The sequence below is a fragment of the Petromyzon marinus genome, chromosome 15, assembly GCF_048934315.1.
Source record: "Petromyzon marinus isolate PM22_M1 ecotype Great Lakes invasive population chromosome 15, UKy_Petmar_22M1.pri1.0, whole genome shotgun sequence".
Lineage (NCBI taxonomy): Eukaryota > Metazoa > Chordata > Hyperoartia > Petromyzontiformes > Petromyzontidae > Petromyzon > Petromyzon marinus.
In genome coordinates this window covers 15,547,482-15,561,868 of record NC_133681.1, presented here as the reverse complement: position 1 = coordinate 15,561,868, position 14,387 = coordinate 15,547,482, and the positions used below count along the sequence as shown (strand labels likewise).

The 14,387-nt window shown below is 43.2% G+C and overlaps 8 non-coding genes across 8 annotated transcripts; all 8 read left to right on the top strand.

Annotated features, from left to right (window-relative positions):
- Positions 1-212: 212 nt before the first annotated feature.
- TRNAE-CUC (transfer RNA glutamic acid (anticodon CUC)) lies at positions 213-284 on the top strand. The gene has a single exon. It is a non-coding gene; the product is annotated as a tRNA-Glu (tRNA).
- A 1,394-nt stretch (positions 285-1,678) lies between these two features.
- TRNAE-CUC (transfer RNA glutamic acid (anticodon CUC)) lies at positions 1,679-1,750 on the top strand. Its single transcript has one exon. It is a non-coding gene; the product is annotated as a tRNA-Glu (tRNA).
- A 2,413-nt stretch (positions 1,751-4,163) lies between these two features.
- On the top strand, positions 4,164-4,235 carry TRNAE-CUC (transfer RNA glutamic acid (anticodon CUC)). The gene has a single exon. It is a non-coding gene; the product is annotated as a tRNA-Glu (tRNA).
- Positions 4,236-5,031: 796 nt separating this feature from the next.
- TRNAE-CUC (transfer RNA glutamic acid (anticodon CUC)) lies at positions 5,032-5,103 on the top strand. The gene has a single exon. It is a non-coding gene; the product is annotated as a tRNA-Glu (tRNA).
- Positions 5,104-5,473: 370 nt separating this feature from the next.
- Positions 5,474-5,545, top strand: TRNAE-CUC (transfer RNA glutamic acid (anticodon CUC)). Its single transcript has one exon. It is a non-coding gene; the product is annotated as a tRNA-Glu (tRNA).
- Positions 5,546-6,515: 970 nt separating this feature from the next.
- TRNAE-CUC (transfer RNA glutamic acid (anticodon CUC)) lies at positions 6,516-6,587 on the top strand. The gene has a single exon. It is a non-coding gene; the product is annotated as a tRNA-Glu (tRNA).
- Positions 6,588-7,978: 1,391 nt separating this feature from the next.
- On the top strand, positions 7,979-8,050 carry TRNAE-CUC (transfer RNA glutamic acid (anticodon CUC)). Its single transcript has one exon. It is a non-coding gene; the product is annotated as a tRNA-Glu (tRNA).
- A 4,956-nt stretch (positions 8,051-13,006) lies between these two features.
- On the top strand, positions 13,007-13,078 carry TRNAE-CUC (transfer RNA glutamic acid (anticodon CUC)). The gene has a single exon. It is a non-coding gene; the product is annotated as a tRNA-Glu (tRNA).
- The last annotated feature ends 1,309 nt before the right edge of the window (positions 13,079-14,387 follow it).

Sequence of the window (14,387 nt, the reverse complement as noted above, 5' to 3'; positions counted from 1 at the left end):
GTCAGTGTTTGTGCCAGTTAAAAGGGTAAAACCTATTACTACACGTCAACCAATTCTAGATTTGAAGCTTTCGTTACTGCAAGGATTCATACTCTTTGGTTTTTTCGGTAAAGTCACGTAGGTAAAATAAAATAGTTTTATAATTTATTTTATTATTTTATTTTACCTACGTGACTTTACCGAAAAAAACAATGAGTTCACGTCAACCAGCTTCCCTGGTGGTCTAGTGGTTAGGATTCGGCGCTCTCACCGCCGCGGCCCGGGTTCGATTCCCGGTCAGGGTACACTCGTTTTTATAATAAAAAGTTATTTTTACGCAAAAGTTTAACTGCTTTGAAAAAAAAAAACACTAACAGCCTAGTTCCTGACCTAGAATCGAACCCAGGTAGCAGCACTGAAAGCGTCGAATTTTAACCATCAGACCACCAGAGAAGATGGAAGATGGTTCTCCACGTGTCCTGTTGTCCCGCATCATCAGCGGTCTTGAGCTTCTACTGCTGAACGAGGCTTCCCCAGGCAGTCGCCATCTCTTGTGGTCTCACGAATCCACAGTCAATCTCGTGAACAGTTTCCAATGCACCATCAACTCTAGAGCGAGCTCCCGGTGTTGGAGGTGCCAGGAAATCAGGACACGTGGAGACACGTCAACCAGCTTCCCTGGTTGTCTAGTGGTTAGGATTCGGCGCTTTCACCGATTCCCGGTCAGGGAACACTCGTTTTTATAATTTTGAAAGGTTTTTTTAAGTAAAAGTTTAACTGCTTTGAAAAAAAACACCAAGAGCCTCGTTCACTGACCTGGAATCGAACCCGGGTAGTAGCACTGAGAGCGTCAAATTTTAACCATCAGATCACCAAGGAAGTTGGAAAAAGTGCTTCCACGTGTCCTGCTGTCCCGCATCATCACCAGCCTTGAGCTTCTACTGCTGAACGAAGGCTTCTCTTACGGTCTCACGAATCCACAGTCAATCCCGTGAAGAGATTCAATTCACCATCAACTTTTGAGCGAGCTCCCGGTGTTGGAAGTGCCAGGACAGCAGGACACATGGAGACACGCCAACCATTATGAGACCTCCTTTGCCAGTAACAAGATATAGTAATAGGTTTCACCCTTTTAACTGGCACAAAAACTGACACCTTTATTCAAGGCATCATGTTTGCAATAACCACAACACAAGCAGTCAAAATGCAAACAAAAGAGACAACTCTGATAATAATATGCACTGTCATTCAATTTGATTGGTCCACACCCGAGACGGCTTTTCTTAGAGTCTAGTCTCCACTGGTGTTGGACCAGATGAAGCCAAAAGGTCCAACACCAGTGGAGACTAGGCTCTAAGAAAATCCGTCTCGGGTGTGGACCAATCAAATTCAAGGACAGTGCATAATATTATCATAGTTGTCTCTTTTGTTTGCATTTTGGCTGCTTGTGTTGTGGTTATTGCAAACATGATGCCTTGAATAAAGGTGTCAGTTTTTGTGCCAGTTAAAAGGGTAAAACCTATCACTACACGTCAACCAATTCTAGATTTGAAGCTTTCGTTACTGCAAGGATTCATACTCTTTGTTTTTTTCGGTAAAGTCACGTACGTAAAATAAAATAGTTTTTTAATTTATTTTATTATTTTATTTTACCTACGTGACTTTACCGAAAAATACAAAGAGTACACGTCAACCAGCTTCCCTGGTGGTCTAGTGGTTAGGATTCGGCGCTCTCACCGCCGCGGCCCGGGTTCGATTCCCGGTCAGGGAACACTCGTTTTTATAATTAAAAAGTTATTTTTACGCAAAAGTTTAACTGCTTTGAAAAAAAACACTAACAGCCAAGTTCCAGACCTGGAATCGAACCCAGGTAGCAGCACTGAAAGCGTCGAATTTTAACCATCAGACCACCAGAGAAGATGGAAGATTGTTCTCCACGTGTCCTGTTGTCCCGCATCATCAGCGGCCTTGAGCTTCTACTGCTGAACGAGGCTTCACCAGGCAGTCGCCATCTCTTGTGGTCTCACGAATCCACAGTCAATCCCGTGAACAGATTCCAATGCACCATCAACTCTAGAGCAAGCTCCCGGTGTTGGAGGTGCCAGGATATCAGGACACGTGGAGACACGTCAACCAGCTTCCCTGGTTGTCTAGTGGTTAGGATTCGGCGCTTTCACCGATTCCCGGTCAGCGAACACTCGTTTTTATAATTTTGAAAGGTTTTTTTACGCAAAAGTTTAACTGCTTTGAAAAAAACACCAAGAGCCTCGTTCACTGACCTGGAATCGAACCCAGGTAGCAGCACTGAGAGCGTCAAATTTTAACCATCAGATCACCAAGGAAGTTGGAAAAAGTGCTTCACGTGTCCTGCTGTCCCGCATCATCACCAGCCTTGAGCTTCTACTGCTGAACGAAGGCTTCTCTTACGGTCTCACGAATCCACAGTCAATCCCGTGAACAGATTCAATTCACCATCAACTTTTGAGCGAGCTCCCGGTGTTGGAAGTGCCAGGACAGCAGGACACGTGGAGACACGCCAACCATTATGAGACCTCCTTTGCCAGTAACAAGATATAGTAATTTGTTTCACCCTTTTAACTGGCACAAAAACTGACACCTTTATTCAAGGCATCATGTTTGCAATAACCACAACACAAGCAGTCAAAATGCAAACAAAAGAGACAACTCTGATAATAATATGCACTGTCCTTCAATTTGATTGGTCCACACCCGAGACGGCTTTTCTTAGAGCCTAGTCTCCACTGGTGTTGGACCAGAAGACGCCAAAAGGTCCAACACCAGTGGAGACTAGGCTCTAAGAAAAGCCGTCTCGGGAGTGGACCAATCAAATTCAAGGACAGTGCATAATATTATCAGAGTTGTCTCTTTTGTTTGCATTTTGGCTGCTTGTGTTGTGGTTATTGCAAACATGATGCCTTGAATAAAGGTGTCAGTTTTTGTGCCAGTTAAAAGGGTAAAACCTATTACTACACGTCAACCAATTCTAGATTTGAAGCTTTCGTTACTGCAAGGATTCATACTCTTTGGTTTTTTCGGTAAAGTCACGTAGGTAAAATAAAATAGTTTTTTAATTTATTTTATTATTTTATTTTACCTACGTGACTTTACCGACAAAAACAAAGCGTTCACGTCAACCAGCTTCCCTGGTGGTCTAGTGGTTAGGATTCGGCGCTTTCACCGATTCCCGGTCAGGGAACACTCGTTTTCATAATTTTGAAAGGTTTTTTTACGCAAAAGTTTAACTGCTTTGAAAAAAACACCAAGAGCCTCGTTCACTGACCTGGAATCGAACACGGGTAGCAGCACTGAGAGCGTCAAATTTTAACCATCAGACCACCAAGGAAGTTGGAAAAAGTACTTCCACATGTCCTGCTGTCCCGCATCATCACCAGCCTTGAGTTTCTACTGCTGAACGAAGGCTTCTCTTACGGTCTCACGAATCCACAATCAATCCCGTGAACAGATTCAATTCACCATCAACTCTAGAGCGAGCTCCCGGTGTTGGAGGTGCCAGGACAGCAGGACACGTGGAGACACGCCAACCATTATGAGACCTCCTTTGCCAGTAACAAGATATAGTAATAGGTTTCACCCTTTTAACTGGCACAAAAACTGACACCTTTATTCAAGGCATCATGTTTGCAATAACCACAACACAAGCAGTCAAAATGCAAACAAAAGAGACAACTCTGATAATAATATGCACTGTCCTTGAATTTGATTGGTCCACACCCGAGACGGCTTTTCTTAGAGCCTAGTCTCCACTGGTGTTGGACCAGAAGACGCCAAAAGGTCCAACACCAGTGGAGACTAGGCTCTAAGAAAATCCGTCTCGGGTGTGGACCAATCAAATTCAAGGACAGTGCATAATATTATCAGAGTTGTCTCTTTTGTTTGCATTTTGGCTGCTTGTGTTGTGGTTATTGCAAACATGATGCCTTGAATAAAGGTGTCAGTTTTTGTGCCAGTTAAAAGGGTAAAACCTATTACTGCACGTCAACCAATTCTAGATTTGAAGCTTTCGTTACTGCAAGGATTCATACTCTTTGGATTTTTCGGTAAAGTCACGTAGGTAAAAGAAAATAGTTTTTTATTTATTTTATTATTATATTTTACCTACGTGACTTTACCGAAAAAAAACAAAGAATTCACATCAACCAGCTTCCCTGGTGGTCTAGTGGTTAGGATTCGGCGCTCTCACCGCCGCGGCCCGGGTTCGATTCCCGGTCAGGGAACACTCGTTTTTATAAATTAAACGTTTTTTTTTACGCAAAAGTTTAACTGCTTTGAAAAAAAACACTAACAGCCTTGTTCTCTAACCTGGAATCGAACGCAGGTAGCAGCACTGAAGGCGTCGAATTTTAACCATCAGACCACCAGAGAAGATGGAAAATGGTTCTCCACGTGTCCTGTTGTCCCGCATCATCAGCGGCCTTGAGATCTACTGCTGAACGAGGCTTCACCAGGCAGTCGCCATCTCTTGTGGTATCACGAATCCACAGTCAATCCCGTGAACACATTACAATGCACCATCAACTCTAGAGCGAGCTCCCTGTGTTGGTGGTGTCAGGAAATCAGGACACGTGGAGACACGTCAACCAGCTTCCCTGGTGGTCTAGTGGTTAGGATTCGACGCTTTCACCGATTCCCGGTCAGGGAACGCTCGTTTTTATAATTATGAAAGGTTTTTTTACGCAAAAGTTTAACTGCTTTGAAAAAAAAACACTAACAGCCGTGTTCCCTTACCTGGAATCGAACCTAGGTGGCAGCACTGAAAGCGTCGAATCTTAACCATCAGACCACCAGAGAAGATGGAAGATGGTTCTCCACGTGTCCTGTTGTCCCGCATCATCAGCAGCCTTGAGCTTCTACTGCTGAACGAGGCTTCACCAGGCTGTCGCCATCTCATGTGGTCTCACGAATCCACAGTCAATCCCGTGAACAGATTCCAATGCACCATCAACTCTAGAGCGAGCTCCCTGTGTTGGAGGTGCCAGGAAATCAGGACACGTTGAGACACGTCAACCAGCTTCCCTGGTGGTCTAGTGGTTAGGATTCGGCGCTCTCACCGCCGCGGCCCGGGTTCGATTCCCGGTCAGGGAACACTCGTTTTTATAATTAAAAAGTTTTTTTTTACGCAAAAGTTTAACTGCTTTGAAAAAAAACACTAACAGCCGTGTTCCCTGACCTAGAATCGAACCCAGGTAGCAGCACTGAAAGCGTCGAATTTTAACCATCAGACCACCAGAGACGATGGAAGATGGTTCTCCACGTGTCCTGCTGTCCCGCATCATCACCAGCCTTGAGCTTCTACTGCTGAACGAGGCTTCACCAGGCTGTCGCCATCTCATGTGGTCTCACGAATCCACAGTCAATCCCGTGAACAGATTCCAATGCACCATCAACTCTAGAGCGAGCTCCCTGTGTTGGAGGTGCCAGGAAATCAGGACACGTTGAGACACGTCAACCAGCTTCCCTGGTGGTCTAGTGGTTAGGATTCGGCGCTCTCACCGCCGCGGCCCGGGTTCGATTCCCGGTCAGGGAACACTCGTTTTTATAATTAAAAAGTTTTTTTTTACGCAAAAGTTTAACTGCTTTGAAAAAAAAACACTAACAGCCGTGTTCCCTGACCTGGAATCGAACCCAGGTAGCAGCACTGAAAGCGTCGAATTTTAACCATCAGACCACCAGAGAAGATGGAAGATGGTTCTCCACGTGTCCTGCTGTCCCGCATCATCACCAGCCTTGAGCTTCTACTGCTGAACGAAGGCTTCTCTTACGGTCTCACGAATCCACAATCAATCCCGTGAACAGATTCAATTCACCATCAACTCTAGAGCGAGCTCCCGGTGTTGGAGGTGCCAGGACAGCAGGACACGTGGAGACACGCCAACCATTATGAGACCTCCTTTGCCAGTAACAAGGTATAGTAATAGGTTTTACCCTTTTAACTGGCACAAAAATTGACACCTTTATTCAAGGCATCATGTTTGCAATAACCACAACACAAGCAGTCAAAATGCAAACAAAAGAGACAACTCTGAAATTAATATGCACTGTCCTTCAATTTCATTGGTCCACACCCGAGACGGCTTTTCTTAGAGCCTAGTCTCCACTGGTGTTGGACCAGAAGACGCCAAAAGGTCCAACACCAGTGGAGACTAGGCTCTAAGAAAAGCCGTCTCGGGTGTGGACCAATCAAATTGAAGGACAGTGCATATTATTATCAAAGTTGTCTCTTTTGTTTGCATTTTGACTGCTTGTGTTGTGGTTATTGCAAACATGATGCTTTGAATAAAGGTGTCAGTTTTTGTGCCAGTTAAAAGGGTAAAACCTATTACTACACGTCAACCTATTCTAGATTTGAAGCTTTCGTTACTGCAAGGATTCATACTCTTTGTTTTTTTCGGTAAAGTCACGTAGGTAAAATAAAATAGTTTTTAATTTATTTTATTATTTTATTTTTCCTGCGTGCCTTTACCGAAAAAAAAACAAAGCGTTCACGTCAACCAGCTTCCCTGGTGGGCTAGTGGTTAGGATTCGGCGATCTCACCGCCGCGGCCCGGGTTCGATTCCCGGTCAGGGAACACTCGTTTTTATAATTAAAACGTTTTTTAACGCAAAAGTTTAACTGCTTTGAAAAAAAAACACTAACAGCCTTGTTCTCTGACCTGGAATCGAACCCAGGTAGCAGCACTGAAAGCGTCGAATTTTAACCATCAGACCACCAGAGAAGGTGGAAGATGGTTCTCCACGTGTCCTGTTGTCCCGCATCATCAGCGCCCTTGAGCTTCTACTGCTGAACGAGGCTTCACCAGGCAGTCGCCATCTCTTGTGGTCTCACGAATCCACAGTCAATCCCGTGAACAGATTCCAATGCACGATCAACTCTAGAGCGAGCTCCCTGTGTTGGTGGTGCCAGGAAATCAGGACACGTGGAAACACGTCAAACAGCTTCCCTGGTGGTCTAGTGGTTAGGATTCGGCGCTTTCACCGATTCCCGGTCAGGGAACACTCGTTTTTATAATTATGAAAGGTTTTTTTACGCAAAAGTTTAACTGCTTTGAAAAAAACACCAAGAGCCTCGTTCACTGACCTGGAATCGAACCCGGGTAGCAGCACTGAGAGCGTCAAATTTTAACCATAAGACCACCAAGGAAGTTGGAAAAAGTACTTCCACGTGTCCTGCTGTCCCGCATCATCACCAGCCTTGAGCTTCTACTGCTGAACGAAGGCTTCTCTTACGGTTTCACGAATCCACAGTCAATCCCGTGAACAGATTCAATTCACCATCAACTCTAGAGCGAGCTCCCGGTGTTGGAGGTGCCAGGACAGCAGGACACGTGGAGACACGCCAACCATTATGAGAACTCCTTGGCCAGTAACAAGGTATAGTAATAGGTTTTACCCTTTTAACTGGCACAAAAACTGACACCTTTATTCAAGGCATCATGTTTGCAATAACCACAACACAAGCAGTCAAAATGCAAACAAAAGAGACAACTCTGATAATAATATGCATTGTCCTTGAATTTGATTGGTCCACACCGGAGACGGATTTTCTTAGAGCCTAGTCTCCACTGGTGTTGGACCAGAAGACGCCAAAAGGTCCAACACCAGTGGAGAATAGGCTCTAAGAAAAGCCGTCTCGGGTGTGGACCAATCAAATTGAAGAACAGTGCATATTATTATCAGAGTTGTCTCTTTTGTTTGCATTTTGACTGCTTGTGTTGTGGTTATTGCAAACATGATGCCTTGAATAAAGGTGTCAGTTTTTGTGCCAGTTAAAAGGGTAAAACCTATTACTACACGTCAACCAATTCTAGATTTGAAGCTTTCGTTACTGCAAGGATTCATACTCTTTTTTTTTTCGGTAAAGTCACGTAGGTAAAAAGAATTATTTTTGTATTTATTTTATTATTTTATTTTATCTACTTGACTTTACTGAAAAAAAACAAAGCGTTCAAGTCAACCAGCTTCCCTGGTGGTCTAGTGGTTAGGATTCGGCGCTCTCACCGCCGCGGCCCGGGTTCGATTCCCGGTCAGGGAACACTCGTTTTTATAATTAAAACGTTTTTTTTACGCAAAAGTTTAACTGCTTTGAAAAAAAACACTAACAGCCTTGTTCTCTGACCTGGAATTGAACCCAGGTAGCAGCACTGAAAGCGTCGAATTGTAACCATCAGACCACCAGAGAAGATGGAAGATGGTTCTCCACGTGTCCTGGTGTCCCGCATCATCAGCGGCCTTGAGCTTCTACTGCTGAACGAGGCTTCACCAGGCAGTCGCCATCTCTTGTGGTCTCACGAATCCACAGTCAATCCCGTGAACAGATTCCAATGCACGATCAACTCTAGAGCGAGCTCCCTGTGTTGGTGGTGCCAGGAAATCAGGACACGTGGAAACACGTCAAACAGCTTCCCTGGTGGTCTAGTGGTTAGGATTCGGCGCTTTCACCGATTCCCGGTCAGGGAACACTCGTTTTTATAATTATGAAAGGTTTTTTTACGCAAAAGTTTAACTGCTTTGAAAAAAACACCAAGAGCCTCGTTCACTGACCTGGAATCGAACCCGGGTGGCAGCACTGAGAGCATCGAATTTTAACCATCAGACCACCAGAGAAGATGGAAGATGGTTCTCCACGTGTCCTGTTGTCCCGCATCATCACCAGCCTTGATCTTCTACTGCTGAACGAAGGCTACCCCAGGCAGTCGCATTCTCTTACGGTCTCACGAATCCACAGTCAATTCCGTGAACAGATTCAATTCACCATCAACTCTAGAGCGAGCTCCCGGTGTTGGAGGTGCCAGGACAGCAGGACACGTGGAGACACGCCAACCATTATGAGACCTCCTTTGCCAGTAACAAGGTATAGTAATAGGTTTTACCCTTTTAACTGGCACAAAAACTGACACCTTAATTCAAGGCATCATATTCTTAGTTTTTTCGGTAAAGTCACGTTGAAGAGAAACAACAGAATAACAAAATATATATAAAACAATAAAAAAATAAAAAAATTCTCACGACGTTTCGACCATAACTCAAACGGTCATCATCAGGTGTGTCGGTTTGCATAAATGTATTTTTAAAACGGCATATTTATTTATTTATAAAAAAAAACAAAAAAAAGTTTGCGTCACGCGCAGCGATTGGCAGTTTGCCCAGGACTAGTCCATCTATTTTTTGAAAAGAGGAGGGGGGAGACGAAATTTTTTTTATGTATGCTGTCTGAAAGCCACTGTAAGCGTGAACAATCAATCAAGAACTGAAATGATTTATCAAATATTTCCAATGATTGCTAAGATAGAATCCATCTTCTCGGTTGAAATTGTCTCTGTGCTTGTATATGTGGATAGCCTCATGAACGAATCTCTCATGGAAGCCAGATGGCTTACAAAGAACCTCCGTCTTGGAAAAGTCAATGGCATGTGAGCCTACTGAATTACAACAATGATCTGCTACGGCCGAGGTGTTGGTCCTACCGTGTTTAAGGTCTGCTTTATGTTCACGAATGCGGTCCGAGATATGGCGTTTGGTTTCTCCAATGCAACTACTACCATAGAGGCAACTTAGTTTGTAGACACCAGGGTATTGTATGTCCGGAATCACATCTTTTACAGACGGAACCAGATCACGGATTTTATGTAATGTGTTGAAACGGACCTGGATCTTGTGTTTATTCAAGATTTTGGAGATCTTTTTTGTGATCCCAGCAATGTAGGGTAAAGTGATGGTTTTGAAAGGCTCCTCAAGAGGGTTCTTCTTCATGGTTTGAGTGATAGCTTTGCGGATTGTATAGTCGGGGTAACCATTGGCCCTAAGAGCTTGGTGTACGTGCTTGAGTTCACTGCTTATGTGTTCCTGGTCGGATATGCATTGGGCTCTATGATACAGAGTCTTGATGAGAGAATTCTTCTTTGATGGATGGTGGTGGGAATCCGGTTTCAGATAAGCATCCGTATGGGTAGCTTTCCTGTAGACAGAGTGGCTCATTGAACCATCAGGTCTCTTTTTAATTAGGACATCCAAAAAAGGTATCTTGCCATCTATTTCGACTTCCATGGTAAATCTGATGGCTGGGTGTATGGAATTGATGTGGTCGAAGAATTGGTCTAGAGCAGGCCGGCCATGTGGCCAGATGACAAAAGTGTCATCCACGTACCTCTTCCATAAGGTTGGGCGCAGAGTGGCAGTCTGGATGGCGTCAGTCTCAAATTTATCCATGAAAATGTTAGCTATAACTGGAGAAAGGGGGGAGCCCATTGGGGTGCCCTCAGTTTGTTTGTAGAAAGTTCCATTCCAAGTGAAGTATGTATTGGTTAAACAGTGTCTCACCAGGGGGGGTACCTCAGTGTTTAGTCCTTGATGAACCAAGTCTTCAATGATTGCAATGGTGTCAGGTACAGGAACCTTGGTGAATAAGGAAACTACATCAAAACTGACAAGCAGGTCGTCTGGGGACAGGGAAATACCCTTGATTGTTGATACCAGGTGAGTAGAATTTTGTACCGCAGAGGTGGTCTTTCCAGTGAAAGGACGCAGGATTTCAGACAAAAAACGAGCTAGTTTGTAGGTGGGGGAGCTGATAGTAGAGACTATGGGACGAAGAGGTGTATCAACTTTATGTATTTTTGGTAAGCCGTATAATCTTGGTGGCCTGGCAGCAGAAGGTTTCAACGAAAACTGTTTAGATTGATCAATTAATGCGGTTGAATCAGAAATTATTTTGTTGGTTTGTGTGACGAGGCTGTTGGTGGGATCTCTTTTTATTTTTGTATAACTACCATCGTCGAGTAATTCTTTAATTTTGTTGTTGTATTATATTTTATCCATGATGACAGTAGCATTGCCTTTGTCAGCTGAGAGAACTACAATATCATTCCTCTTTTTTAATTTATATAATTCAAAACGCTCATCTTTGCTGAGGTTGCTAGCTGGCATCTTAGCGTTTTTGAGGGTTGCAGCGATTTCAGATCTTGCTACGTCTGCAGCAATGTGACCCAGGCCCCTGAGAGCAACGTCTACTTGGGCAATTATATCATTACCTGGTATGTGTTTAGGTGTGACTGCAAAGTTTAGACCTTTAGCTAAAACGGATTTCAGACCATCGGAAATAGAACTGTTACTGTGATTAATTACGACTTTATTAACGTCTAACTTTTTGGTGTGTGGGTCCGGTCTTTTGTTGAAGAGGAGGTTAAATTTGGAAATCAGGTTTTCCTTACATTTGGTCGACATAGTAGCAGCTGAAGAGGCAGTCATATTGTCTACATGTTCCCAATCCGATGTGGACATTATTGCCGTCAATGATAAGTGTGATTTGTAGAGTGTCTTGTCTAACTGATCTAGTTGTGTGCGTATAAGTCTGATTTTTTCTGAGATAAGAGCTAAGCTAGTTTTGAAAAGAATTCGTTTCGCATTAGAAGAAGTTACAGCAGCAGAGGTCAGTGTAAATGCGATTGGTATTACCCCAGAGTCACGGCATCTCTTCAGGAAGGTGAGAGACTCGATCAGCTGAGCTTTCTTATCCCGGAGTTTGTTGAAGGATCTTAAAGTTATGTGAAAACCCTCCCCGTAGAGGCGATTAAATTTTGATTTAAAGCTTTTGTGACTGCAGTAATTCATATTCTTAGTTTTTTCGGTAAAGTCACGTTGAAGAGAAACAACAGAATAACAAAATATATATAAAACAATAAAAAAATAAAAAATTCTCACGACGTTTCGACCATAACTCAAACGGTCATCATCAGGTGTGTCGGTTTGCATAAATGTATTTTTAAAACGGCATATTTATTTATTTATAAAAAAACGTTTGCGTCACGCGCAGCGATTGGCAGTTTGCCCAGGACTAGTCCATCTATTTTTTGAAAAGAGGAGGGGGGAGACGACATTTTTTTTATGTATGCTGTCTGAAAGCCACTGTAAGCGTGAACAATCAATCAAGAACTGAAATGATTTATCAAATCTTTCCAATGATTGCTAAGATAGAATCCATCTTCTCGGTTGAAATTGTCTCTGTGCTTGTATATGTGGATAGCCTCATGAACGAATCTCTCATGGAAGCTAGATGGCTTACAAAGAACCTCCGTCTTGGAAAAGTCAATGGCATGTGAGCCTACTGAATTAGAACAATGATCTGCTACGGCCGAGGTGTTGGTCCTACCGTGTTTAAGGTCTGCTTTATGTTCACGAATGCGGTCCGAGATATGGCGTTTGGTTTCTCCAATGTAACTACTACCACAGAGGCAACTTAGTTTGTAGACACCAGGGTATTGTATGTCCGGAATCACATCTTTTACAGACGGAACCAGATCACGGATTTTATGTAATGTGTTGAAACGGACCTGGATCTTGTGTTTATTCAAGATTTTGGAGATCTTTTTATTTTGTTATTCTGTTGTTTCTCTTCAACGTGACTTTACCGAAAAAACTAAGAATATGAATTACTGCAGTCACGAAAGCTTTAAATCAAGGCATCGTGCTTGCAATAACCACAACACAAGCAGTCAAAATGCAAAGAAAAGAGACAACTCTGATAATAATATGCATTGTCCTTGAATTTGATTGGTCCAAACCGGAGACGGCTTTTCTTAGAGCCTAGTCTCCACTGGTGTTGGACCAGAAGACGCCAAAAGGTCCAACATCAGTGGAGACTAGGCTCTAAGAAAAGCCGTCTCAGGTGTGGATCAATCAAATTCATGGACAGTGCATATTAATATCAGAGTTGTCTCTTTTGTTTGCATTTTGACTGCTTGTGTTGTGGTTATTGCAAACATGATGCCTTGAATAAAGGTGTCAGTTTTTGTGCCAGTTTTAAGGGTAAAACCTATTACTACAAGTCAAACAATTCTAGATTTGAAGCTTTCGTTACTGCAAGGATTCGTACTCTTTGTTTTTTTCGGTAAAGTCACGTAGGTAAAAAGAATTATTTTTTTATTTATTTTATTATTTTATTTTATCTACTTGACTTTACTGAAAAAAAACAAAGCGTTCAAGTCAACCAGCTTCCCTGGTGGTCTAGTGGTTAGGATTCGGCGCTCTCACCGCCGCGGCCCGGGTTCGATTCCCGGTCAGGGAACACTCGTTTTTATAATTAAAACGTTTTTTTTACGCAAAAGTTTAACTGCTTTGAAAAAAAACACTAACAGCCTTGTTCTCTGACCTGGAATTGAACCCAGGTAGCAGCACTGAAAGCGTCGAATTGTAACCATCAGACCACCAGAGAAGATGGAAGATGGTTCTCCACGTGTCCTGGTGTCCCGCATCATCAGCGGCCTTGAGCTTCTACTGCTGAACGAGGCTTCACCAGGCAGTCGCCATCTCTTGTGGTCTCACGAATCCACAGTCAATCCCGTGAACAGATTCCAATGCACGATCAACTCTAGAGCGAGCTCCCTGTGTTGGTGGTGCCAGGAAATCAGGACACGTGGAGACACGTCAACCAGCTTCCCTGGTGGTCTAGTGGTTAGGATTCGGCGCTTTCACCGATTCCCGGTCAGGGAACATTCGTTTTTATAATTATGAAAGGTTTTTTTACGCAAAAGTTTAACTGCTTTGAAAAAAACACCAAGAGCCTCGTTCACTGACCTGGAATCGAACCCGGGTGGCAGCACTGAGAGCATCGAATTTTAACCATCAGACCACCAGAGAAGATGGAAGATGGTTCTCCACGTGTCCTGTTGTCCCGCATCATCACCAGCCTTGATCTTCTACTGCTGAACGAAGGCTACCCCAGGCAGTCGCATTCTCTTACGGTCTCACGAATCCACAGTCAATTCCGTGAACAGATTCAATTCACCATCAACTCTAGAGCGAGCTCCCGGTGTTGGAGGTGCCAGGACAGCAGGACACGTGGAGACACGCCAACCATTATGAGACCTCCTTTGCCAGTAACAAGGTATAGTAATAGGTTTTACCCTTTTAACTGGCACAAAAACTGACACCTTAATTCAAGGCATCATATTCTTAGTTTTTTCGGTAAAGTCACGTTGAAGAGAAACAACAGAATAACAAAATATATATAAAACAATAAAAAAATAAAAAAATTCTCACGACGTTTCGACCATAACTCAAACGGTCATCATCAGGTGTGTCGGTTTGCATAAATGTATTTTTAAAACGGCATATTTATTTATTTATAAAAAAAAACAAAAAAAAGTTTGCGTCACGCGCAGCGATTGGCAGTTTGCCCAGGACTAGTCCATCTATTTTTTGAAAAGAGGAGGGGGGAGACGAAATTTTTTTTATGTTTGCTGTCTGAAAGCCACTGTAAGCGTGAACAATCAATCAAGAACTGAAATGATTTATCAAATATTTCCAATGATTGCTAAGATAGAATCCATCTTCTCGGTTGAAATTGTCTCTGTGCTTGTATATGTGGATAGCCT